At 38.0% G+C, this 25,880-nt stretch overlaps 1 long non-coding RNA gene across 1 annotated transcript in view; it reads right to left on the bottom strand.

Annotated features, from left to right (window-relative positions):
* LOC128922780 (uncharacterized) overlaps positions 1-25,880 on the bottom strand; it is a 139,368-nt gene that overhangs the window by 39,005 nt on the left and 74,483 nt on the right. The window contains exon 4 of the long non-coding RNA XR_008471964.1: positions 7,102-7,130. This is a non-coding gene — a long non-coding RNA (uncharacterized LOC128922780). The remainder of the gene's footprint in view (positions 1-7,101; positions 7,131-25,880) is intronic.

A 25,880-nucleotide genomic window follows, 5' to 3' on the forward strand; every position in this document is an offset into this window, starting at 1 on the left:
TTTTTCTGTAACGCATCTCCCCCAAGGAACTACTGAGTTCCCTATTCTAACCAATCAGCTTTGTAAATGTATTCACACCACATTCGTATGCAAATATCGCAGCTACCTTTCTCAAATATACCTTTAAACTCGTCCAAGCGGCACCGGTAGTTAACATGCCACAAAATGTGGCAATGAGCAACACATATTGTACTGTAAATTGCAATGTCACTTGGGGAAATTGCTGCTGAAAAGTTGGTAAAGCAACAAAATTCACAGAGGTGCAAACCATAATAACAAGAGTAATATAAACCAGCAATGAATTTTTCACTAACTGACTGGACGCAAGCAAAAGTTTATGCAAAAATACGAAAATGAAGCAACCTAGTGTGGGAACTGGGACGAGTAAACGGACAGAGACACTGAATTATGCGGATGTAATAAATATGTTTGTAAAATATTTTCATGTCCGACAGTTACAGTTATATTACAACTGTGTCAAAGGGGGAATATATTTATGTTACGAGGTAAAAGTGAGCTGGTAGAGAGTTCATTGAAATTCTTGTATAGCTGAACAAAGAATATCAATAATGGGGCGGCCGAATATCGGCAAGCTTCTAAGTTCCCCAAACCTTGGTGGTCTAATAAAACTCATTAAGGCGCTAAACTGTTCTTAAACAAGTAAGGAATGGCTAAGTTCGGGTGCAACCGAACATTTTATACTCTCCCAATTTATTGATATATTTTTATTAAGATTTTATTTGATTTGACCCAATTTGAAAATCCTATAATTAGGTATATGAGAGCTAGGGGAAGTTGCACTATTAGAAGAAAAATATTTCCTCATAATTAAATTAAGATACCTGAGAGATTTACCGAAATTTTCGGGGAAAAATGAATTCTTCATATTCGATATTGGGGGCTTTGAGTAGTTATAGTCCGATTTCGACTATTTTTTCACAAATGATGCCACAGATCATATACAGTATTTGTGTAAAGTTTTATTTCGCTATCTTCATTGGTTCCTTATCTATATATTATAAAGTGAAGGAATAAGATGGAGTTGCCGTGGTTGTGAACCGATTTCTTCCATTTTCCACACGTGTCAACAGGGTGTCAAGAAAATATTATATACCGAATTTCACGCCCATTTTCCATTTTTTTTTTAAATCTGAGTGCAGCTTTCTTCGGCAATTTCTTCTGTAAATTTTAGTATTTCTGACATTTTTCGTTAGTGAGATAACCCACTTTTAATAATTTCCAACTTAACCTTTGTATGTTAGGTGGGCGTGGTTATTATCCGATTTCAACTATTTTTATGGTGTGGTGGGGTAGGTAAGAGAACCGTCTGCAGAAAGTTTGGTTTATATAGCTTTATTGGTTTATACAAATAAAAAAAAAAAATTACATCCAAATATACCCCTTCCTAGTGTGATCCCTTTAATCCGAATTTTACTTTTATAACTTTATTTATGGCTTAGTTATGACACTTTATGTGTTTTCGGTTTTCGCCATTTTATGGGCGTGGCAGTGGTCCGATTTTGCGATTTTCGAAAGCAACCCTCTCACGGTCCCAAGGAACATGTGTTGCAAGTTTCATCAAGATATCTCAATGACTCAAGTTATCCGTTGCACGGACGGACAGACAGACAGACATACATTCGGATTTTGACTCATCTCGTCGCCCTGATCATTTCGATATATATATATATGTTTTTCTCAATTTTCTCAAATTTAAAATGAATCGGTCTCGATGGTATGTTTAGAGTGAAACTTTCGCGAAAGGTGAATCAGACAACTGGTGCAAATCTCAAAGACTGGTATAATCGATGAGTAGAACTGTTCTAATCGTACCACAAATGCTTTCATTATAATGTCCTAATCAAATCAAATTGAGGAGAATAATTAATATTTAATAGACATTTAAATCTAATTAGCAAATTTAAAGTTTGGGCGCAGCAAACTCTGAAGCTCTCTGAACTCTCAAATGAAGCGGCAACAAGACACAACTTGGTTCAAATTACAACTAATAAAATTAGAATTGATTTTTCTTCTGCACAAACATTTGTTTTGATACATTTACCGTTTGTAGTTGGTCGTATGCTCCCCACCCTTTATCATCTCCCTTCACATCTTCGAGCTTTGCACTGCCGGACAAGTTGTTCGGTGTGTTTTGTTTCTAATCAGCCAAAAGTTGTTTGAAGAAAATCTTCGTTACGTATTTTTAATTTTCTTAAAATTCACAAGAGCCTTGCCACAACAATAACTTAAACATAACAACAACAACAAAATGGAAACTTTCGGTACATAAAATTTGCAAAAAAAAACAAAAAAATAAATTGTATACTTTGCAGTCGTGAGGAGGCAAAACCAATCAGTGAACCGAAGTTGGGCGCAAGCAATAAGCGAAGACGGAAAAGTGCAATGATGCAGCAAACGTTGGCTGAGAGCATGCAGCAGGATTAAAACTATACATATATGCAAGTATGTATATCTATTGACTGTCCGCATGTTTGTTGCAAGCAATCATAGTATTTGACCTCTTGATGAAGCACTGCCACAGCACCAGAAAACTAGTTGAACTCCACACAGCATTCTGATGAGGGCAAAACTCGTTCAGCCAATAGTAAATTTGACCTTACCGCTTAGTGCCCTCAATCCCCCCACCGACCAACTCTCCCTTCGACCGTTATATTTATTTGCCTGCTCATTTCATAACATTTTGATTTTCATTCTCGTTTTCGTTTGCGAAAATTTGTTGAATTGTCGATATGTGGTGGCGCCACAGTGGCGTACACATTGTTGGCTGCAGCAATGCCACATACCATATAAGAAGTACTATATATATGTGATATATCCTTGAGTATTCCCCAGAGAAAATTTCAATTGAATTTGTGTTTGTTTTTCGGTGAACGGTTCATTTCATCGAACAAACACGGATGCGCGCCACAGCGGGGTCGACGGACAGGCGGCAACACTGAGAAATTGCAATGAATTGTTATGAACTGTATGAGCAGCACGGGGACGCGAGCGGTCTGCGCGACCGGTTGGGTAATTGAACGCATCGAACAACGAGCAATGTTGAGAGAGAAAGAGAGCAAGGGCGGCGGCGGACTGTGGATGGTTGTCGGGTCGCACTAAAACACTGCAGCAGTGCGCGCCAGCGTTTAGTTGAAAGAATAGTTAGTCCAAACTAAACAAACAGTTAGGAATTAGAAAGCGGCGAAGACAAATTGGAAGGGGTAAGCGGGTACCTTATGAACTGTGTAGTTTCTGAAATAAGAAATTAAGGTGAAGGGGTGGAGATGTTTGGAGAAAACGTGGTTTAATACAACACAATACAGTTTGCGTCCATATTTGTGCTAAGTAACTATACTACGTACCGTTACATACAAATGTATATATTATAGTAGTGCTTACAGTGTGGTCGATGCTCAAAGCCTTTACCACTTCTTCGTAGTAGTCAATCCCGGATATTTCGAAAGGGATTGGCAGGTAAAGACCCAGTATAGTTTTTTATGTGAAAATATAAATGAAGAGTTCTTCTCCTCCGATAACACCCTGCGAGTGGATATTCCTGGAAGTACCAAGGCATCTTCGTACCATTAATGAACTTCAAATAGAACTTTTTGTTGTCAGAATAACACCGGAAGCTCTGTCATTGTCTGCCGTAACGACTTTCGGACGTCGCACTTAATTCTGAAACATTCTTCAGACTGCCATTCCATAGTCCGTATTATTAAGAAAGTTACAGATCTTACGACACTTGATGTGTTGAGAAAGTTCATGGCGAATGGGATAGAGTTTTACTGCACTCCCTAATCGAATCTGAAGGAACGATGCTATGGAGACCAGAACGTGACCAGATGAACGTGAAGAAACGAATAAAAACAATTTGTTCCAGAACTACTGTCTGGAATCCTCTACGGTATCCAAAGTCACCTCCTTAACAAATACTTGAACCTCATCGAGCGCGAAGTTCAAGTCCGTCGGAACCAAGAAAAATACTTATCTTCGTCATCGATTTTCTGATCTCCTGTATTTCATATTGAAAAATACTTCTCTTAAGCCATTCTTCCTTCATATTTTATAGACACCCTGTACAAATTCCATTGCATGCACGTGCACTCCAATAAATACGAACGAATGTCGATTGTGGCATGCACCATATTATTTACACAAACTTTCTTGTGTGTAGAGTATATGGGTGCGCAGATATAATTTCAACTTCCGGTCAAATTTGCCAATCGACGAAACCAATGAACATTGAAAAACACTGCAGAACAAAGCGTTGATGGATCAGCGAAGGGTGGATCAATGAATTTATTTTCGCAAGGATCTTCTAAGACCCGTTCTACGAATCTAGTTTTGTCTAAAAGCAATAGCGTGGAACCAAGTCTGGAAAATTTATTGAATGGAGGACTTTTCCTTCACTCAACATATATGAATCCAGTTTGGGATCAGGTCATACTTCTTGATTATTTCAGATTCCAGTAATGTCAGACAAACAATAATCCCGACAAACTATTTCATTAGAATTTTGTTGGACAGATAGTTGTTTGTTGATGAATGAAGTTTTCGACTGAACCCAGTTTATTTTACTACGAAACTTCGAACAATCTTAAAAAGTCCATTAAAGAAAGAAAGTCATGAGGAGAGAAGAAGTGTCGGCAAACTGGGCAGTGTAGTGTCGACTACTGAGTCTCTACTATCGGTTCGGGGAGTTTAACGTATGAAAAAGCTTACTAGTTCACTCTAATGTGTATAATTCTGTGGAAGCACACATATGAAAATCCAGATGCGTTCCGCTCAGTTCAATCGATGCTGGCAAGTTTGAAACTTTAACGCTATATCGACAAATTGCATACCCCAGAAATAGCAATGAGTGCAAAAGGCGTGGGGACAAGAGTTACGAGTTTTATACATCATATTTTTGCAAATTCTACCCACTCCGACATCCCAACTTGAAGAAGCGCCGCATGCAGGTAAATGCTGATAGTGCAACAATTTACATGAGCTAACCCAAGGAGTGATGTGCGAATATCCGAAAATTAGTGAGGGTTGTTACCCATTTGGTGCGGCTGTTTGTAAGTTGAGTGTCTTTTTGGCGCGCATATCGCTGTCGCAGCGCAACGCCCCAGCTTTGCCGACATGTGTGTGGCTGCAAGTGATGTGGCACGTTACCTTGAATTATGTGCCCCAGGGAGCGCTTAAGATTTCATTGTGCAAAATTTAGCAGTTAGAGATGCGATGCGGAAACTTTTTCTTCCACTCAATTGTATATGTGTTTGTTTTGTTAGTTTTGTATACGTCGAAAGGAGGGGAAATCTATTTTTGTTTGGTAGAAAAATGCAACGAAGTCGTGGTCGAAAAGTTTGCCTATGAGGTTTGCAGCGCATCTTAAATTACATTCAGGGTTGTTCTTGTTGGTTAAAGCTATAGCCGTTTTAAAAATGTACTACTCACTTAATCAGAACCGAAATTATTTTGGTATTTTTAGAATAATTCAATCAGTGAATTCGAGAGTTCCACGAAAAAAAAATGACAAAATATGTCGGCACCGAATATCCGCTTCTCTGGAGAGTTTCTCCAATATGTACAGCTAACTCGAATCTGTCTAAAAACAGTCGTCAGATATCAACCGGACTGCGGAAATTACCCGAAGAAGTTGACCGTCCTTAGTACTTGATTTCAAATAAGGTAAAATTTTCGAAAATTTAAATAATTTTACTGCAAATTGAAGTTGGTTAAATCTCCATCTAGGATTGAAAAAAAATACAACTCAATATTTTCAATCCGCCACCTTGCAAAACTGTCGACCTCATGCCACACCGAATGCGTGAAATTTTTTCGTGTTAAACTTTTTCATACTCACTCAAACCGGCAGACAAACTGGAGCCACACATTGCTGCTCTTACGAATTACAAGCAAGACGAAACATTGACTCACATACTCAACCGATGGCGGTGACGCCAAGGATGTCCTGTTTCTGCATATACGCACATATTGCACGTTCAAGTACATATTTCTAATAAGAAAATATGCTTACAAGCAAATGCGAGAGTGTCTTTCTGAATACATAATATATGTATGTATGTCTATTGCATGAAATATTTAACAGACATTGTGTGCTGTTGTGAAGTTTCGAGACGCCAACATGTCAACCCATTCCGCTGCTGCTTTACATAACACTGCCAGTTTTACTTTCTGCTGCTCAAACTGCTGATTGGATAGAATAGGAAGCTTGAGTATAAGCGAGGGTTGTGGTGTAAGTTTCGGAATTGTTTAATAAATTCAGATTATAATATATCATTTCATTTAATCCTACAATGCACACTCGCACAAAGTATTTTAATCATTTGTTAAAAGATCTCCTAGATATTCTTCAGGGAGCCAACTGAAGGATCAAAATTAATAATATATTTTTCAGAATATTTCACCAATTCGAGCATTAAAATATATTTAAAATTTAAGCAATTTATTTAGAAGAGAAATTATATCACAGTCACATTTGTGGTATGGATTCAAGCATTATGCTAATTTTTAATAATTAACTTAATTCGAAGAGTTTCGTATAAAAGATTGAATGAATCGAGGCTTAAAGAAAATTAAATAAATGAATCTCTTGAATCAAGTTAGATCTACTTTACTTAGAGTTGGAAAATATTATTAATATTTATAAATATTCTAATACCATATTCTAACAACTCAATTAGGTAATTAAGATATTACTTAACTTTATTTGTTTTTTCAATAGTATATTATTTAGCTAATAATATTAACACTTGACAGCAATTTGATATGTGTTTTAATTTTATATTTGCTTTTTCCATGGAACCTTACTTTGCGTCGATTTATTTTATCATTGCTAATTACATACTAATTGAGCAATTCATTAATTGTCGAAATTATCATAATTGGCAAATTAAAAGTGTTTTACATTTAGTATTAGACAACTTGGTTATAATCCAAATTTCCAGTTACTAAATCTACTACAGAGAGTAAGTTTCATGGATTGTTATCTGAACTAATTAAACATAATTAAAGTGACGAGATATGATACTTAGAACATTTTTTTTTTAATTTTAGAGGAATTTTTTATATATAGAGATCAAGACTTACCTGTTTTCGCAGTTACAGTCGTCACAGTTCTGAAATTGAACAAAAAGTTGTAAAAATTAATTATTTAGATATCAAGCTTCGTTTATATACATATATCTAGAATGATAGCATTGTATTTTAACCAGACAATATCAATATTTGAGATTCTCTCAACTGAAGCTTTTGATTTGTCCTTAGAGTTCTTATTGCTTTTTAGTAACTTCGCTCTAAAGAAGACTCACAAACTGTGGTTGAAAAAGTTCTAGCTATAAAATGTAATATTCATATATGCTTAAGATTATGTAAATAATAATGTGAATGTAATGTGTAATATGTGTTTGGATAAAAATGCACAAATAAATTGAAATTTCAGACTTTCACCTTTCAAGTTCAACTGTAATTTACAAGGAATAGTTTTTTCATAAAAAAGTATTAAAAACGTTTGCTCGTTTTCAAATAATTCTCATTCAAATAAAGTGCCTTCATTCCCACAACTATTGTTTAACTTTAAATCTGCCACATACTCGTAAACCTTGAACTAGTTAGCTAATCAAAACACTTGGCAATCAATGCCACTCGTTGGCTACTAAAGCACTATTTAGTGAAAACAAGATTATTTTTTTGCAACAAAATGTTTAGCTTTGTTTCGGTGACCCAATTTGCCATATTTAAATACTTTTTCGTAGCATACTTTTGTGCTGATTAGTAAACTGATTATAATTAAAAGTGTAGGTGGGTGTATATGTGAGACACACTTTGTGCAAATTTTAGAATTTTGGCATACTTGACAATGGCAGGTGTTTTTTTGTGGGGGGGGGGGACTATGATTTGGTTTTGGCATGGATGATATTTACTTGAATTGGGGCAATGGCAGACGCTAAGTACGGGGGAGAACTGTAATGATTAGATAAAAAGTATTTAATTTTACTATTTTGAGTCTAAATCAGTTTGAAAATAAGTGATACAGACCGTACCGTTTTTATCGTTAGTTGTACCGTTATATTTGTGTCAGTATTAAAATTAAATGGCGCTCAAACTATTATTAAGCGAATAATTCAGTAATAAATGATTTATTAATAGCTCTCAGTTTGTTTTGAAAGTAATTATTTGTTATTTCAAATATATTATCTTTGAATAAATAAGTTTTTTGACTTAAATAAATTTAATTTTTTTTCATATATAATTTTTTCTCATTTACCCGTTTCTCTAAATTTAATTTTATTTTAATTAAACCAAGCATTAAAAATTCTACCCCAACTACCTGTCTACTTTCACTTGCTTGCCTCCTTTTCTTTCTAAGAGTGTATTGCATATATGGGTGTATGTTTGTATGTGTAAGTGCATTCAGTCAGCCCGACAGCTTTAATTGATATTAACGGCAAGTAAGGTTGCATTAGCGTTTGTGGCACCCAAAAGCGTTGCGCGCAATTATATTTAAAATACATACACAGCTGCACACAAAGCAAACACTTACAAACACATACATACACTAACACATATACGATGTATGTGTATATATAACGAAAAGCAAACATTTTTACCTTTGTGGCGCGCTTTATTGCTCGACTATTTCCGCTTTTACTTTATTTGACTTTACTTTGCTTGATTGAAATTTATGTGCTCAGTGGTAACAGCAAATATTAAAGAAGAATTTTGTGTTTGTAAGTTCTACTTATGCTGCGAAAATTCATGGAAAAAAATCTCGAAAAGGGCAAGTGGCATCACGTACTGCCCAGCGGCGCTAATGCTTGGCAAATAAACACAGATTCTGTTATAATCACGATACCTTTTTTTCGTTTTCGTTGTTGTTTTATGCTTTAACCCCTTTCAACCCAGCAATGCTTTCTCCATTTTGCACAAATTCTTTTAATTTCTATATTTTATGATAATTTTTTTAACACTGCAGCGAGTTTGTAATAAATTAATTTGTTTATGTGCCGGCTTAGCGGGTCTACTTCATGCAGAATACCAAGAAATTAACAAAACAAATTTATAAGCTGCGGTTTCCTTCTGTTATTTTACTTTATTATGCATAACCCTTGTGGCCGTTTTGGATAAGAAGAAAGGATAAATGAAGATTTCTAGTATTCAAAATTCACAAAAATTCCTTTTTGGTAGAATTGTTTATACATTGTCTTCTCGTCATTTATATTTAAATGTGGCCAATGCCCGTTGATAGTAAAATGGTACCCGATAGCCTATCACGACCCTTCTCTTAACAATATATCTACATAAATGATAAATAATGACCGTTCTCCGAGAGGTGGGTTTCAAAATTTTCAAATTGTGAAAAAAAATTTAGTAACCAAAAATAGCAAATCAATCCGAGTAATATTCCAAGAGATTATTGGGAGTTGTGCCCATCAGGCCACGTCAGTATGAATGTAAAACTTTAAATGCCTTTATCTCAAAACTCAGTTTTGTAAGTCGGTGGACACGATTTCTCGATATAAATTTGCACACTTCTTTGAAATAACATTATCTAGCTAATGAACAAAGGACTTTTATTTATTTTAATTACAACTATTTTTTTTCGAGCCAATATATGACAGAAATTTGACCAAAAAAGTGAGTGTACGGTTAAAATTTAGTGAAAAATTGAAAGATCAAAATTTTATTTTTTCCTTGGTTCATTAACTAGATTTATCCATGTACTACCCTAGTATTTTTGGTTTATTGTTGATGAACCAATCATGAGTTATGATGTCCACGGCAATACCTTTTTTACACATCTCATGGGAGATGAGGTGCCACGGTTGAGTTTTCGGAATTCTTATATTGAAATTTCTCAAAATACTGTTTAAATATGTATCTTTGAGGTGATGAATTGTTTAAATGAAATATATATATATATTATATTAGTTCCTGCTACTTCTGCAAGGAGCATAGGGCCTCAGTAAAACAGTTAAAACCATTTCTGTCACATGCCGTACGCTTTATTTCGCTACAATTTTTTCCTGTGGGTCTGGGGTCAGCGTCCAACTGCCTTCTCCAGGTATGAGCAGATCTGCCAAGTCGCCTCTGTCCAGACTGGTTCCAATCAATAGCATTTCTTCTTAAGATAGATATTTGATTATATATAAAAATAAATAAAAATACCCTTGTTTTTAGCTTCTGAAATCTACCTAACCCCTTAAAGTTCATCAAAGCTATCACCTGAGCAATATAGTACCGTATTGATACATTTTTGTAATAATTCTACTCTAGCGCCATCTATTGGAACTTTTTCATATCTAGACAAAAGTTTAATCTGAGGCCAAAAATATTATTTTTTAATGAATATACATTACCGACATCTGACAGTTTTTTTATTATCTCTTATTTTGAATATGTTCCAAATCGAACAATAAATAAGATTTTTGGTAATATTATGACCCTGCAATCGCAGCTTTCTTAAGATCTACTGTACGACTTAAATGTCTATAATATAGCACTGCTAGCTTTAATTAAGGCATCATTGGATAATACGTTACTGGATTTGAGTACAAGGCATCGCGGAGTAAATAACTCCTGCTCTGCAAATTTAGACTTAGTAGACAAAAGAGCTATGGACTAAGTAGGCAATTGAAAAGTAATGTCCTCTCTCGACGAACAAAAACCAAACTCTACAAGTCTCTCATCATTCCCGTCCTATTTTACGGTGCAGAAGCGTGGACGATGTCAACATCCGATGAGACGGCACTAGGAGTTTTCTAGAGAAAGGTTTTGCGGAAGATTTATGGTCCCTTAAACATTGGCAACGGCGAATACCGCAGACGATGGAACGATGAGCTGTATGTGTTATTCGATGACATAGACATAGTCTAGCGAATAAAAAGACAGCGGCTACGCTGGCTAGGTCATGTTGTTCGAATGGATGAAAGTGCTCCAGCTCTGAAAGTATTCGATGCAGTACCCGCTAGTGGAAGCCGAGGAAGAGGGAGACCTCCACTCCGATGGAAGGACCAGATGGAGAGGGACCTGGCTTCGCTTGGTATAAGCAATTGGCGCCAAACAGCCAGAAGGAGGGGTACGTGGCGCGCTGTTTTGCACTCGGCTATAACCGCGTAACGGTGTCTACGCCAGTCAAGAAGTTATGCCAGTTATGCCCCAAACTGTTGTTAGCGGGTTAAGTCACCTTTGTAGGTTAAAATCGAAAGTTACACCTTGAGAACAACTATTTTAAAAGTTGTAACCAATTTCAAGGTAATCTAAATCTAAAATATATACCAACTGTAACCAAATTTTGACCTTTTAGGGGTTAAACTTTAACAGAAAATATATTTTTTCAGATTCCAAAATTTTTAATTTGTTTTCAACAAAAATTAATTTTGCTGCATAAAAAACGTAATTCTAATTGCATTATGCCACGACGCAGTCAAAATCGCGCAATCAAATCTCTGCGTCGCTACAGTCACGTCAAAAGTTTTAATTGTGCCGCGAGACTGAAATTAACCCGGCAAACTGCAGCAGTGATAACTAGAAACGAAGAGGAAAAAGAACTTGCAAAATAAAACTGAAATCAAAACTTTCGACAGTTCGCAGTTCGCCTATGATATGATAAAGGGTAGAAGCGAAGCGAACGACAGCACGAAGGAGGTATATTTTGAGTTGTGACGCCACAACTATTTATTGAATTAAATTCTTACCATGCAACCAAATAGAGAGAAAACCACATACACACACATATGACTACAAGTCGAAGAGCCTGCCAAAACCTGCAGCGTTGCATGCGTGCGTGCGTGTGACGGCGAATTTGCATTTTATGAATATTCACATATGTATGTACATATGTGTTGGTGTGTCTGCTTGCGCGTGCGGATGCATTAAATTACAACTTAAAGCAATCTTGCGCCCAACAACTATGCCAAGCGCGTTCTACACTTTCTCCACATCAATTCGGCCGCCTCCATCTCACACTCACTTTACGTGACTCGTTCTCTCTCTCATTCTAATAGCCTCCTTTCGCCTTGCAATCATGCGTCAAGCAACAACAGCCATTGGCACATGCCATCACACACTGTCATACGAGCGCTTAACATTGCCAAATTGCTGCATGCGCGAGCGCCACCTTGCGGCAGCGCGTAAATGCGGCATTGGCAAATTGGTATTAGAGTCGTAATTCCGACTACTGTCGCTCGCATGTTTGTTGTACGCATTACATTTACATGCACGAACATGCCCAGTAATTATTGTTGTTGCTGTTGCTTTTGTTGTAGTCGAAGTGGCGTGGCACGCCAATTTGTAAGCCATCAACTCTGTCGCGCTCGTTATCCATACAATGGCGCTCGAGTCTCACTATGGATTTCCTCTCTAAGCGCACAAACATGTAAGCAGAAATAGTTGGCATGCATGGCGGGCAGGGTGAGGGAAAATTAGACGAGGTGGGAGGGTGTAAAATCGTAATAATATCCATGGATACCCAGTGCGAATCGTGATCTCAAGAGATACAGATTTTCTGGAGTTTCTCCTTTCTAGAAATCCTTCGTTCAAAGCTGACTAAGCCTAGGAGTCTGTAAGCTCTTCGTTTAAAGACCCTGAGTTCGGACCAGCTGGAGGTACTTAGTAAGACAGGTATTAAACATTTTAGAAGCCTCTCTCAACTCCAACTCAACTGAGCGATCGTTCAAGTCATAGAACCAAATATCGAACCGATTGAACTCGAGCTATTACTTAGGAGTTTAAATTTTAGTTCTTTTTAAATATTTCTTCGAAATCTAACGATCGTTTCCGAAAAAACGTCTTCTTAACACAATACAAGAAGGTAAGACATTACTTGGCAAATCAGTTGTAATGAGAAGGATCCAAATAAACCACAATGGTTCGATAAAATTTTAGTTCACTAATCGGTAAGAGCTTTTTCTAGATCAGTGATAATCTGGACTTCGTTTGAACAATGGCCAATTATTCAGTCTTAACACTTGGAACTTTTTGAACAGTATACCATAAATTGAAATAATGAATGACCTTTGGTCAAAGACCAATCTTCTATGAAAGAGCAGTATTATTTTTTAGAAGATTATGAATATATTTAAACAGGATCGGGATCCGGTAGAAAAACTATATATTTCCTTTGCAAAGTTCGAAGCCCTGTATTAAATTTCTCTTCCTCAAGGAGATACTATTAAGTTGGAAGAAACGATTTTAATTACAGTCTTGAGTTCTCAATAATTCTCTAGTACGAGTACTTACAAAGAAAAACAGAAAGTCTCGGGACGACTATGATTAAAACTGACTGAGCGTATTAAGTATTGGATAGAAATTTGATGGATTGAGATTTCTTCTGATGTTTTCGTTTCACTTAAGGAATTTCCACCTACCGCTTCTATAAGAGGATTTAAAGATCCTTTCGTAGTATGGTACTTAATACTTTGAAACCTCTCAGCTTTATCAGATAAGTTTACAGTTACTATCAACGAATTGCATATTGATTTCACTACCCAACTCAGATCGCCAGAGCTCATATGATTTTGTACAGCAATGAAAGATTTCCTAGAAACCATCTGATCCATATGACTTCATATATAGCCAAGTGTGTTAGCATGCACGCTTTTGGAATTCCATGGATGGCGCTGCTCGAAATAATTTCACAAACAAATTCGTTGCAAACGAGCGCCGTCGGCAAACGCGTCTTCGATGTATTAAATGTGTGTGGCGGGCTGCTGTAATGGTTGCGGCAGCTATGCTAATAACTACATAATAGCAACAACAAGAACAGTAACAACAGTAATAACAACAAATACAATAACAACAACAGCAAACGCTAAATGTTAAATGCGCGCGTCTAAAACTCTTGTGGTGGCATGCAACGCCATTTCCTCTTCGGACTCCAGCATGTTTGGCTATGCTTCGGCTTCACCATCTTGGGCGCCATTTAATTGTGTTCAACATTTGCATTTACACGCCTCCACTACTTCTGCACACTCTTTGCGGCAGCTAATGTTAGTTAAGAAAGTCTGCTCGCTTTGCGCCCAATTTTATGCTACGATTACATGCATATGTGCATTATGTGTGTGAGTGTGTGTGTGATTGTGTGCAACTTAACTGCATATAGTATGGTTGGTTAAGGCTGGCATTACACAGTCTAATTCCCGCCTTAAACGAGTTGGCGCCGCCGTCGCTGCCTTGTAGGGCAAGTGAGATTTACTCTGCACTTGAATTTTAACATGTAAATACTTTTTGTTGTTGTTGTTATGTTTGTTTGTAAGCGAAACTGCCTGTGAAATCGCTTTTGTTTGTTTATTTGTACTGTAGTTTCACTGGAAACTTTTCTAGAAAAATCAAAATCGTTTGTTTGCCTAAAATCGTGTTTACTGGTATTATTGTTGTTGTTTTCTTGAAATTTTGCATTGTAGTTCATTGAAAATTGTTGTAGTGTATTTTATTAAAGTGTGATTAGAGCATAGCTTTGCTTATGGAAGTGTTCACAATCACCGTTGTTTGCTTAAATGCGGAGTGTCTTTCAAATAACCGTGTTTCTCAGTACCGTAAGTTAGCGCGATGAGCAAAATTGAGACCAAATTAATATATTATTTCTTAAGATCTATTGCAGGACTCTTCCACAGTCGTCTTCGCAACGAAATGAGATCTTCTCATAGAACCTTATAAAGAGAGGCAGAATATATTATTATTAGTTATGATTATCATATTACTTAAGGTTAACTGTTAGTCTTATATTCTTTAAACCCAAACCTATTCGCTTCCAGATAACAACCAGATAAGGAATTTATGAAAAGCAACGTGGGAAAGGATATCATGAGTCAATAGGACTTCTTAACCATGGAACAGATATCAGATCTGCTATTCAAATGAGGATGTTTTAAATGTGCGATATCTCGGTATAACCGTCAAAAACATATCATATAAATTTAGGAAACCGTCTAGATTACGTTCCAATCAGAAATCAGAAATTCCTGGTCTCATCTTACGACTTTTTGATTCAAGCCCCTAATTTTATAAAATTTCTTTTTAAAAAGTACTCATAGGACGGGGTCAAGAATTGTTTTACAGTGAAAGTTTGCTTTGGTGCTCTGTGACTTCCGAACTCAAACCAGTAACGATCAAGATTTAAAGCGTGCTCTTCTTTTTTGGTCTGGTGCTTTCTATGTTTTTTACGCAAAAAACACAATAGATCTGTTTGGCGATATGTTACTTAAAGAAGGGTCATAAATAAGCCTCAGAGACCTCGACGATAGTAATGGTGTATTTGCTAAAGCTGCTTTGAAACTCTTTTCGACATCAGGCAGCTGTTTTCTAATAGGGATCGATATTCGTGCTATCGTAGCTTACCTCTATCATTAAAAAGATTTATTTAAATTTTCAACAATCTATAGTAGGTTTTAAATGTATTGGTCTCTTCTAGAAAAACAGTTTTATCAGAAAAGGAGAATACAGTCTACGACTTTAAACATTTCGTAAAATTGAATGAAATTGCCGATCGATCTCTCTGTGCTATTTCAAAATGACCCTATAGGCCTTGTTAGAAACCAAAGGTAATCAAAGTTTTTCTCTACCATAGATATATATATTTGGATATCTTACATTATAACAACATGGCTACGACGTCCGGAAGACGTCAACCAACAGAACTGACTCCATGCGGAAGAATCTGAAACTATCGGAAGCCTTAGGAAAGAAGTGGAAAGATCAAGTGGATATTCGGAGTTTATTTCTAAAGCTCTCGGATTTATCACAACACCTTGATCATAACTTCGAGAAGAAAGTGTAGACCTCAACAATTCCTGAAGATCTCAGCCTTCCTTGACTTCAAATCATTCACTTTGTCCAATGAATTTCAAACAGATGGCGCTGTCAATGATGCGAAATAATTACGAGTAAAATCCGAATAAAAATCAGAAGGATTAAAGTTGAAAAATAAACTGTGATAACTTTTTCTAAAAGCGAAGAATTTTTAAGCGTATTGGATTGAAATGTGCATTGCAAGAAGGTGATCCCGAATATGACCTCAAATAGATTTTGAATTAATTTTACTTATTATGTTATAATATATTGCCACAGATATAATCATATACATAGCATATAACCATCTTCTGATGAAACAATTCCACAAAGCTTTAATTGCTAAACAATACCTTTTATATTCATATTTCCTATTTCATAAATATTTATAAAGGCAACAGTTTCGACTTTCCAATTTAACCAACTCGAATAATTTCTTACTACTAACAATACATTATTCTCCCACCCTCCGTCTTCAATGGGTTTCGCACCGCAATGCAACACCAAAGTATTATTTTTAAACAATTTACCCCTTTGCTTTGCATAATTCCACAAGACTTTCAGGGAGTTTATAGAAATTTCAATCAATGAAAGCACTTGGAAATTTCTACACTTATAACAACAACGAAAACAGCAAAAGCCGAACAACAAAATGCAAACATTTAGTAAGTAAAATAACGGTACAATTAAAAAGGAAACTTCATAAACTCGATACAAAAGGTAGATTTTGCACAAAAACTACATCTCAACTTCTCATTGTTTGGCGTAATGTAAGGAAATTCTTCTACTTCATCATCTACAGCATTTTGCAGCGTACGAAATGCCGCCACTTCACACTGAAGTTTTGTGGTGAATTCTTGAATATTTAATTGGAACTGGCATTGTTGGAGTGTGTTTGTCTGCTGGTGTTGTTGGCGGCTGTGCTGTCTCTGGAGCACGTTGCAAGTCTCTAGCGCAAGTATGCAAGTTTATGAAGCTTCAAGGGAATATTATGAATTTTAAAATAAAAAGAAACATTCGAAATGCAAAGCTTTGGTGTGGCGTGATGATGGAACTACAAGTAATTGTTTGGGTGTGGAAGTGATTGCAAAGGTCGGAAAAGGGCTTAGGTAGGACCGATTGATATGATGCCCATGGAAATTAAAATATTCTCAGTATTTTCTACAAAAGGTAACTGTGAGTTACTTAGAACTAACATAAATACAACTTCAACTTTTTATCTGAGAAGTCCTTTTAGCAAGGCATTGTCTACAATGACCTAAAGATCGAGAACGCTGTTTCAGATCGTTCAATATTGGATATGAAAGTGCGTCGAATGAGTACCCTGAGTATTGAAAACCAAAGTTTCTCACGTGGAATAAAACTTTCGGGACTGAAAGTTCAATTTTAGCGGTTAATTAAGCTTAGTGTCGATGGGTAGAATAATCAAAAACTTGGCTACGATGTTCGTCAATCAACTTCAAATAGCTGATTCCATGCGGAAGGATCTAAAGCTTTTTTCATATTTCATACCATAACTTCGAGAAGAAAGTGTAGACCTCAACAAATCCTGAAGGTTTCAGTCTTCTTTGACTTAAAATCATTCACTTTGTCCACTGCAGTTAATGCTACTTGTGCAAATATCTGAAATAACGAAGGTGACAAGAGCTCCAACCACCTTCAGTAATCCACAAACACCATGCGACGTCTACAACAAAAACAAACAACTCTAACAAATTAATTTCTGCGGTTTTCAGGCAAAGGCTAAACGTAATATAAATCGCTTGGAAACGCACCAACCAAAGTGATTAGAATTTCTTTACTTACACACACCACTCTCCCCTTCGCAGGCTTTCACCTGCCCACGCTCCTGTGCACACAGTTCTTTTAATCTCACAACCTTACAACTTTATTGTTAAATTAAACTAACACACCCTTACACAGCTTAGCACACTTATAAAAACCCTTATCCCCTGAATTGATAACCCCAAGCACCACGAAGCTTCCGTCCAATACACTTTTTGCGGTTTTGATTTTCACTGAACTGCTTGCTAGTCGTGCGGTCGGACGTGGTCGTACGAGGCTTCTCCACCGACCAGCTGCTGGAGTAACAGCAACGGTTTGCTGTATCGTTTCCGGTTCGTCCGGCTGTTAGGTTCCGGTATAATCGCACCGAGTTCGGCGTCGCTCAACGTAATGATTACGACAGTGGCTGCGAAAAAGGAAGAGAGAGGGAACATAACATCAAAGTAACTTATGGCGACAGTGCACGCACAAGGTCGGCGACTCGACGCTGTCACGTCGTTCTAGCGGTTTGCTTGACTGAGTCGTCTGTTGTGTGATGGCTGAGCTGACAGGAGCTCGCCGTCAGCATGCACTGCACTGTGCGGTAGATCGTCGTCAAGTTCTTCCTGGACTATTTAGTTAGCTCGCGCGCTTCATTTGTGTCAAATTTGCTACTGCATAATTCTTGGCTTGCCACCGCTTTTGGGGTGCGGCAGGCACTCGCTAGTCGTAATGGTGGCATGCCTATAATTCTTAAGCCTTATTGTATATTTAACAGCAGCAATTTGTTATTTGCTTCCATTGCATCGCATTTAAAATGCCCAAAGCCGCTGGAATATGCTCGCCATCTCACCTTCCACATCTAGCTTTCACAGCGAAGTGTCTGTGTTCGACACTTGGCTGCTACAGCCGAGCCATGTAAGTACGTCCGTTCTGCCATAACACTCACCTTTCTTAAGCGGTGCTCTTCCGCAGAGACCCACACTTTTGTACACTCACGTCCGTTCAACACCAACCAGTCCGTTCCACATCAGCCCGTTCACCCAAAACCAGCTCGTTCGTCCACCGTCCTCTCGCCATCGTTCGTCGCAGTGTTGTCCTCGACATTGCGCACAGCGAGTGAACGGAAGGAAGTGGCAACCGCTGTTTGGGTGCAACACGCACCACTCGACGCTACGTTCGACTTTACTAACCAGTACACCTCTTTCAGCTCGAGCCCATTCCCCAATCAGCTATTGCATGTTTTACGTCTGAAAATTCGCAGCTAAAGTGAAAAAGTTGATGAATTTTATTTCCTTAACATTTCTCACTCGCTTTATCGCCGAAGTTCCTATACAAACGGTCGCTCAGTCGCCTGTCAAGCCACGCCGCCACAGTCTCACTTTGCTCGTTCTAACCATTTTTGTCGTGGTCTCAGCGTGAATTTTACCGCTTACTGGTGGAATTGTTTAATCGATATTGCAAGATTTTTCCATGCGAACGTATATTTCGTGATAATTTATGCAAAAATTTTAAATTTTAATGCCACTGCAGTGGTAGTGCCACTGTGGCTTAAAGTTATGTGTTGATTTTGGTAAGTTTGCCTTTTTATGTGATAGATGTCGTCGTAAGGTTTGAAAAATATTGTTTTAGTTATTATTACTATATTTTGGATTTTTGAACATACGATCTCCTTCGAAGACTTTAAGTTATTATGCACTTATTTTGTCTGTAAAGATCTTTAGTACTTGTGAAAGTCACCTACGCCGACTTAATTCATTCAAAATTTAAATCTCTGCCCCACCAATTTATTTTAGATACAATTTTGAGCGATCTCTGTTAATTTTAAATCTCCAACCCTCATCTTATCTATAAAATATTGTAAATATGTCTGGGAAACCTCAATAAGACTTGAGATCGGACCTACGGAATAAATATGACCTTAAACTTGTTTATCTGAAGTTGGATTTTAGGAAGCCACAAAGGTTATAATATAGTCGTGCGTGAACGAGCCTACTACAACTTTGACTAAATAACTGGTTCATCTATACTAATTTGTATGTATATTTTTAATGAATAAACTCAAAAACTACTGTGTCGATTTCAAAAATTCTTTCACCATTGGAAAGCTTTCTGGAGGTGAGGATATCAAAAAGACTCAGTGATTGAGAATCTTAATCTGAAACTGAACTCTGAGTGTTCCCAACTCCTTCATAATCAGAGAGAAAGACAACGGACACCAAAGACGAGAGGTCGAAATCAAGTTTTAGCTCATTACAAATAAAATATAATTTCATGTTCGAATTTTTCTCATTTCATTTTTTAAAATAAAGCCACACAAGACACAGGAAACATATGTATAGGAGAGTGTGTAAAAACTGATCATTTTTGAAATGTTTGTTTATTCTCGTGCGAAGCCCGAGCGGTTTGCTAGTATATTATAAAGAAGAGAATCTAACAAAGCTCATTGACTAGGAAAAAACCAAAAACTGCTATAAAATGGTCCAGTTGAGTTTAAAGAGCTCGAAGAAAGAGGTGTCAGCATAACTTGACCATATTTCAAGATTTAATAGAGGGTTTATTAAGGTAGAAGTATATAGTGAAGACCACATGACGCCGACCTCGTGTAATTTCTCCTGCATAGCCTTTAAACAGTGGATCATGTTATTGTAAAAGGCCACTGTGAGATTTCACCATTACACTCCGGAAAACCATTATAATTTATTTTTGTTAAAGACCCTTGTAAACAGTAAGATACCTAAATTCGTGAGCTAGGATTACCTTTGCATATTCGTCAGCTTGGTATTGGTTTTTATCTTCGACTGGCTTACAGAGTTCTTCTGCTCTTGTCTTCCCTCACTCGACTTCTCAGAAGATCCACAGAAAAACTTAACTAACTCATCAGTTGACAACTTCAAAATATGACACCCAACAAGTGATTGACCTAACGCCACAGCTAAAGTTATTCGCAACTCACCACTCCTTTAAACCATCAACCGCTTAAACAGACCCACACTTTTCGCTTCCCACACTATTCGACATCGGATATTTGTCTCAAATTATTTTGCAATTTCATTTTCGTTTGCCAAGCTTTATCATTGCAATTTTGCGGCAACAAGTGAGTAGAGTTAAAAATGAGAAAAAATACAGAAAAATAACGGTAGATTGCGAAGAGTGGCATCTATACATTTGTGGCAAGCTTTGGCGAATGCCAGTCAATAGGTGCTTAGTTCGCCGCAGGGCACGAGAGTGTTGCACGCACATATCTATGTTGTTATTATTATTGTTGTTTGCAAGTGTTTATTGTTGTTGTTAGTGCTATTATTCTTGTTGTTGTAGCAGCCGCACTAATGGCACTCATCAACGACGTCCGAGTTATTCATGACCGACTGAATGATGATTGCGCGTTGATGTTGTTGCTGCCACAGCGTCTAAAGCCAGCTTACTTCAGTTGTTGTTGCTGTTTTGTTGGCAACTCCTCGTATTGCTAACGTTGATTATGGTGCTGACGATGCTGCAAGTACACAGCATACCACTGATTTATTGTTGTTGTTGCTTTTGTTATTCTTCGTCCTAATGTTGTTGTTGTTGTTGCCCTACTGAACACTGCGGATGACTTTGACTTTTTGAGTCATCAATTCAACACTTTACGCCATTGCTATGGAACGCGCGCGCCACAAGCATAACAATGAAGTTGCACAATAACAACAACAAGTAAGCATAATTCCACTGCAGCTAAGACTAAGCCTTCGCTGGCGCACCACCCCTTCTGGAGTAAGTATATTTTCAAGTAATGCGTTGCTATGTGTGTGTTGCATGTGTTGTTGTTTGTGTGTTGCAAAGACGCTAGCCAAACAAATCAGTCGTGCTTGAAGATTAATGGTGGTATTATTGCGTCGCCTCGGTTAGCGTAAGCATTGCAGCAGTAGCAGCGCCGCATAATCATCGGCAAGTTGGTCGCTTGCCACAAACTGTGGGGGCAAGCAGCAATCAAGCGAGACAGTTTGGGGCACGAGCACGCGCTCAGCTTGCCCAGTAGCCACAGGCCAGCGGCCAGAGTCACCATAGACATCATTAACTAACGGTGGCCAGCTACACGCCGGCTCAGACCCCTTCTACTTCCTATATTCTAACGTTCTGAATGCTTTCAGACTAAGAGGCGCCGCCAAAGTGTGCGCGTGTGGAAATGTTGCAAGCAATTTTTCTTGTTGCAAATAATTTTTCATTTTGGAATGCTCCGACTTCAATGGCAGCTCGAGACTTATAACCAGCACTTCATCTACTCCGTCTCTCAACGTCTCCAGCGCTTAAGCTCTGGTCACAACCCACTTGTGTAGTCTTTAGGTGCTTCCGGTGCGGCATTTATATTGCGGCAAGTGCCATTGATCAGCTTTACACAAACAACAACAGCACCGCATAACGCAATAAGCTGCTAAACTAATAACAACAACATCAAGTGCAACAATATTAGTAACTACAACAACAAATGACGCAAGAGCAGCACCAGCAACAGCAGATGTAACGAACAACAACAATTCCTTACAATAACAACAACATTTACAATGTCCACACGCTCATTTTGCGCTGCCTCGGCATGTTATTGTGTAAAAGGATTCCGACAGGATTCACGCCACATTACACCAAACACCAAAAGCTAAGCAATTGGGGCAGTCCAAGCAGCAGCCAAGTGATAGCAGTGCGCAGTGCAATGCTTAACGGTAGTTGAAAATCGTTTGACTGCACCGAATTTGTTGTTGTCATTTTGTGTAATTTTTGAAATATTCGCCATTTAAAGGAAATCAATTACCAATGAATGTCGAACGAAAGATGAACGGCGGCGAAGGGAGTTTTACGAGCACTTGTGGAGCTTTAAAGCTTGGTAATCGAGTTTAAGAGTTGGTGAAATGTTTTGAAGCGGTGGTAGTGAATGCCAAATGCAGAACATTAATGCTAAAGGAAGGGACTTTTCAACATTTCATTCCTATTACCATCGTCTAATACTATGAAGAACAACTTTTTCTCAGACGTTTTTGAACACATCAGGAACAGTGTAAAGGAGTGAAGAGAGAGCATCCTTAGAACAAGCGGTTATTTGAAAGCCCTTGGTATTATTAAAATAAGAGCGATAGTTCTCTGCGGATCGTTGCATACAGATAAGATCGGTCTTAAGCTCGAAGTTTCATAATGGCTGGCTGAGTTTGGGTTTATGGCCGTCAATTCTCAGAAGTAGTGTAGCTTTACAGCAACATATATAGCTGATATGGGAACTCCTCTTAAGGTTATAATGGACCGATATATATAAGCTGAGCTGTAAATTTATCTGATTTCTTTCAGATTCTGATACCATTGTAGTTCGTTAGTAAATATTATTAAAATCCAAATAGATGAGAAGCCTGCAAATCTGCAAACTGTAAATGGCACTTGCCTAAATGTAGGCAAATAACGGGTGATTTTTTTGAGGTTAGGATTTTCATGCATTAGTATTTGACAGATCACGTGGGATTTCAGACATGGTGTCAAAGAGAAAGATGCTCAGTATGCTTTGACATTTCATCATGAATAGACTTACTAACGAGCAACGCTTGCAAATCATTGAATTTTATTACCAAAATCAGTGTTCGGTTCGAAATGTGTTTATCGACAAATTTTGTTCAGCGATGAGGCTCATTTCTGGTTGAATGGCTACGTAAATAAGCAAAATTGCCGCATTTGGGGTGAAGAGCAACCAGAAGCCGTTCAAGAACTGCCCATGCATCCCGAAAAATGCACTGTTTGGTGTGGTTTGTACGCTGGTGGAATCATTGGACCGTATTTTTTCAAAGATGCTGTTGGACGCAACGTTACGGTGAATGGCGATCGCTATCGTTCGATGCTAACAAACTTTTTGTTGCCAAAAATGGAAGAACTGAACTTGGTTGACATGTGGTTTCAACAAGATGGCGCTACATGCCACACAGCTCGCGATTCTATGGCCATTTTGAGGGAAAACTTCGGAGAACAATTCATCTCAAGAAATGGACCCGTAAGTTGGCCACCAAGATCATGCGATTTAACGCCTTTAGACTATTTTTTGTGGGGCTACGTCAAGTCTAAAGTCTACAGAAATAAGCCAGCAACTATTCCAGCTTTGGAAGACAACATTTCCGAAGAAATTCGGGCTATTCCGGCCGAAATGCTCGAAAAAGTTGCCCAAAATTGGACTTTCCGAATGGACCACCTAAGACGCAGCCGCGGTCAACATTTAAATGAAATTATCTTCAAAAAGTAAATGTCATGAACCAATCTAACGTTTCAAATAAAGAACCGATGAGATTTTATGCGTTTTTTTTTTTTAAAAAGTTATCAAGCTCTTAAAAAATCACCCTTTACTTTGCCATCCAAATGAAATGTAGCCTACTTTTAGGGTTTGTATAAATTTTAAAAGTATTAATTATTGATCTCTTAAAAATCATTTGTTGCATATATTAAGACCCTAATTCCATTTTACGCAATGAAAATATCTCTCGGCAAAAGTACCACGAAAAGTTTGAGAACCACTGCCACATATCACTTTCAACACTATTTTTTATATACACACCGCTCATATGCTGTAATTTTTTCCGCCTTTCAACAGCACATTTATGCCAAACAAAGTTGCAACATACGACGAGTATTACATAAATAAGCACACATATCGATGTTTCAACATTGTGTGGCAGTGTGCCGATTATCTCACTACTTGTTTAACGTGCCAATTTTTATTTTTATTCACACACATTTTACCCCACTTTAACGCTTTTATGCTGCCACAGCGAAAAACTGCGATGATGCCAAGGAAAAAATCTCACACACACACAGCGAGATACCGTTAACGGCAAGCGACTGTGCAATGTGCAACGCTTAATGAAATGGAAAATTCAATAAGGTTTCAGTTTATAGGCTGTCGCATTGGCATATGCCACATGGCGTGCAACGGCGCGCAGCGCACACCCACACACCGAGGCCATACTTGCCACATATGCTTATAAATCAATAGCGTTAGTGCTGTGTAGTGTTGCAAGCTTATATTTTTGCGCTGCATTTATTTTCAGTACCTTCCTATTTTTGTTGGTGTTGTTGTTGTTGATTTTGCTTGCAATTTTTTTCTGCGTCGTCGCTGTCGATACTGCAACATTAATGCTGCCAATGATGCCACTACACCAACACAAGTGCGGAAAGAGGCTTGAGTGCGGGTGTGTGTTCGTGTGTTTATCGCTTTTAATTGCGCGCTGAAACGGAAGACGCTGGAGGACGCACTTCTCGCAGCAACACACACACAGCCAAATACTTATCCTTCCCCCCGACACATTTTTTGCCAGCGCTTTCATACAGCCACCCACCCACAAACACAGACCCACACATGAGTACGAGTCGTATGGGTTGCCATTTGTGCCTAATGGGTAGTGGGAAATGGGAAATTAAGTCACTAGAAAGGTTCCTCGACGCTGCCGTTTTCCACTACGGAAATACGGGTGTAATGAGAGCACTCTCTGCGGCTCAGCAAAAAATGGGTTAATGTGAAAAATGGTCGGTGTGGAAAAAGTAAAAAAATATGCTACGGATTGTGGTGTGTGACGGAATTCACGTTAATCGTTTACACTGAAAATAATTACGATTATTATACTGCTCTCACTCGAACACTATTTGCTTAAGTGAGCGCAATTAAGTGACTTTTTCAAGCGGTTTTTTGATAAAAGAACAGGGAATGGGGAGTATATGTTGGATTACTAATATTTAGGATATGGTTATGGAAAAAAATATACAAAAGGAAAAGGATTTCCATGAAATGTAGTGTTGGGTTGGTAACTGCCTCTCCATTCTTCTTCTTAACTGGCGTAGACACCGCTTACGCGGTTATAGCCGAGTCCACAACAGCGCGCCACGCATCTCTTTTTTTGACAGTTTGGCGCCAATTGGTAATACCAAGTAAAGCCAGGTCGTTCTCCACCTGGTCCTTCTATCGTAGTGGAGGCCTCCCTTCCGCAAAACCTTTCTCTCGAAAACTCCTAGTGCCGCCTCTCGGATGTTGACATCGTCAACGCTTCTGCACCATAAAGAAGGACGGGAATGATCAGGAACTTGTAAAGTTTAGTTGTTGTTCGTCGAGAGTAGCACCTATTGGCAAGAATGATTCTGCGCTGGATTTCAAGGCTGACATTATTATCGGTGTTGATTCTGGTGCCAAGGTATACGAAATTATTTACAACTTCAAAGTTATGACTGGCAACAGTGACGTGGAAGCCAAGACGCGAATGCGCTGACTGTTTGTTTGATGGCAGGAGATAATTCGTCTCATCTTCGTTCACCACGAGATCCATACG

Source organism: Zeugodacus cucurbitae, chromosome 6 (genome assembly GCF_028554725.1).
Source record: "Zeugodacus cucurbitae isolate PBARC_wt_2022May chromosome 6, idZeuCucr1.2, whole genome shotgun sequence".
NCBI lineage: Eukaryota > Metazoa > Arthropoda > Insecta > Diptera > Tephritidae > Zeugodacus > Zeugodacus cucurbitae.